The sequence below is a fragment of the Euprymna scolopes genome, chromosome 24 (genome assembly GCF_053919585.1).
Source record: "Euprymna scolopes isolate OS-2025 chromosome 24, ASM5391958v1, whole genome shotgun sequence".
Taxonomy (NCBI): Eukaryota; Metazoa; Mollusca; class Cephalopoda; order Sepiida; family Sepiolidae; genus Euprymna; species Euprymna scolopes.
Window position 1 is genome coordinate 7956639 of NC_136505.1, and position 3387 is coordinate 7960025.

Here is a 3387-nt window from a genome sequence, read left to right on the forward strand (position 1 = left end):
TTAAATTACTTCAGCATTACTAATAACCGAGAAGTGTTTTAGTTGCTCGGCAGCAAGGCAGCTGCAATGAGGTCAGGGTGGTGCCAAGGCGCTACATTTTCCACTGATAGACATTTTCTGTTCGTATTCATTTTGGCTCATTAGTTTCGCTTCTGAAATGTAAATATACATTATGATAGCGTATGACAAAAAACATTACTTTTAGTCAACTACGATGTCGCTACTTTCATAACGTTTCTATACACAAATACAGTAGGTATACTCAAGAGTTTAATAAGATAGTGACTCTTTAGATGTCATAGAGACCTAAAACCATGACCTATTGATGCAAGAAAAAACAAAACATTATATATAATGAAAGTAAAAATGGACAAAACACTATTAATATTTTTTAACCAAAATTTTTATATATGAAAATTCCGATTTCAATTCCTGGAAAGATCAAAGATTCTGTATAATCGTTTAAAGAATAATAAAAACAAACAAACGAAATCCTTTCAGTTTATTAAAAGTGTTATTTTGTTGTTTGTTGTTTGAATATACAAAAAAGTAAAACATTTTTCTGTCTACACGGAATTATTTTTTCACGTTAGAAATTTATTGTAATTACCAAATTATTTTATTTGGCGAAGAGTTTTTTTCTTTTTATGTTTCACAGTTTCCAGGGAAGTAACTCTAGACTCGTTTCTAAAAAATCGACGTCGGAAATAATAATTCCAAATAAATTAAATGAAATATATTATCAATATCAATATCAATATCAATGCATATTAATACAATCTTAAATAGAACACTTAAAACAATTCTCTCACGAGAAACCTTGACTAACATACAGCTATTTAGTAAAATCGATTTCCTTAATGTGATATGCAAATGAGGTTACCTCTTAATTGTATCTTTTGCAAGAATTATTTATAGAAATAAATGAAAAAAGTAAAGTAATTGGCATAGGTCTTCGATTCGGGCCGGGAGCAAGGTGTACTTTTATAAAATCTTATGTTTACCAATTTATTTTATTGTGTTTTGTTTGTTTGTTTGTTTTTAATAAAAACAAACAAACAAACAAACAAAATACACACAATCACACACACAGTATGATTTGGGTATCTTAGGTAGGCTTGAGGTATTGTGGTATAAAATCAAGCATAGACCAGCAAAGCTACAAGGACGAGGATGACCATAGAACCCCTTCCCCATTTTTTAGTGGCCTTGTGCCTAATATTTTGTTTATTTCTGTTTTGTTGTAAACTTTTCAGAGTAAATACCAATATATCACTCAAGGTGTAGTATCTGTTCTGATGCATAACACTTTTTTGGTCTCGGTTAGTAAAGAATAAATCCTTCATAACTGATACATTTTTAAAATTTTTGTTACTAACCAGAGTGTCCCATTTGATGAGTTTTTTTCCTCCTCATTACAAACCGACCTTTAACTCTGCCCTCGTGGGGAGGCAAGTAAACAAAAGAAATTAAAAATAAAAGTAATGCGCCTCTTGTATATAGTAATCAAATTGTGAACAAACAAACAAACACACTGTCAGAAATAGAATATATATATATATATATATATATATATAGCTGTCTGTCTGTCTGTCTGTCTCTCTCTCTCTATATATATATATATATAGCTTTCTGTCTGTCTCTCTCTCTCCCCCTCTCTCTCTCTCTCTCTCTCTCTCTATATATATATATATATATATATATATATATATATATATATATATATATATATATATATATATATAACTCTGTGGACCATCCGACCGACCTTTCTTTCATCTTGTCTATGAAAAACATTTCTGTCATAAAAACCATTCACATTTTTTTCCACCATAAATCGTGAAACTATGTTTTGTTGGGTTTTTGTTTCGGTTTCGATTTTAGCTGATAGCACTCAAATCCTATTTTTTTTTTTAACTTTTGAAAACCTGACTATATATAACAACATGATTGTATTACAAGTCATTGTAAACAAATAAACCGTATTTAATCATTACCTCTGAGTATAATCGTTTTCTTTTCCTTATAGCTTTTTTTTTTCTTGCCGAAGAGACACTGCCAGTCTTTCGTTATCATTATTTTCAAGGTAACTGCTCGACTGAGCTTCATTCATCAGGCCTTTCCTGTAATACATTTAGAGCAAAACAGATCCAGCTACAACCACGGCAAATAATCTCCCTTCATTCTTCTGTATACCTGGAGCTAAACGTAACTTCCATGAACAGAGTTTCTTTCTGCAAAGTGAAAAACACTATTACTGAATTGTTTATCAGCTGACTACAACGTGGTCGTCTTTTAAGCCCAATTTTAGCAGATTCTTGCCGAGCCAAACTCTTTAACATATAATCAATTTTTTGTTCAGTTTAACGCATTGTCTCTCCAGTTTTGAAGCTGCTGACATACTCATAAACGTTTATCCGAGTAGCCTTTGTGGCTAAATAAATGGTGACTTTTGTAGATAAAATAGCTATCCACGGATACGTGTTTTGCTGTATTTACGACTCATCAGCTTGGCTAACTATGCCAAGATTTGAGCCCACAGCTCATATATATTTGTATACAAAGCCTATATATGTATATGCATATAAAACAACAACAACAACAACAACAACAACAACAACAACAACAATAATAAATAAGTAAATAAATAAACAAACCAATATGACACCTAAAACATATAACAATATCTATCTAAGCACACCCTTGTAAAAGCAAGGTCCTTTTTAATACATAAAGAATGATGAGTCAGTCGAAGCTTTGTCTCATAAATGCTTGACCATTAATAGGTAAAATAAGAGCGGAAATAGCAAATACTCTAATTGGCTAACTAGGTAATTTATTAGCACGAATATATATATATATATATATATATATATATATATATATATATATAAGTTGAAATTTACAATCAAATTTATTGTTCGACTGAATACCCCAAAAAACAATTTACAAAGTCCTTATTCCGCAGAGTTTCAAAGAATGCTATTCTTGTTATTCTTCTCATTAGAGGAGGACAGAAATAAATCAGCAAATTACATTTGTAGCAATGCTAGAATTTGCTGGTCACGGCATTAAATGAAACGGCAAATTATTATAGTCATAATTTGCAAAGAAGTTCCCGTCCTTTAAAAACAACGAATATAAAAATATAGGAGATGTAAAAAAAGAATAATAAAAACAAACCGGGCATAACATTGCAGTTTTCATAAAGACTCTTTCAAAGGCGAAAATAATTCTTTAGAAAGAATCAAACCCAAATTTAAATAAAGTTGTGCCGTAACCAGCAATTTCTAGCATTGCTACAAATATAATTTGCTGATTTATTTCTGTCCTCTGATGAGAAGAAAAGCAAGAATAGCAAACTTAAAACTCCGCGGGATAAGGACT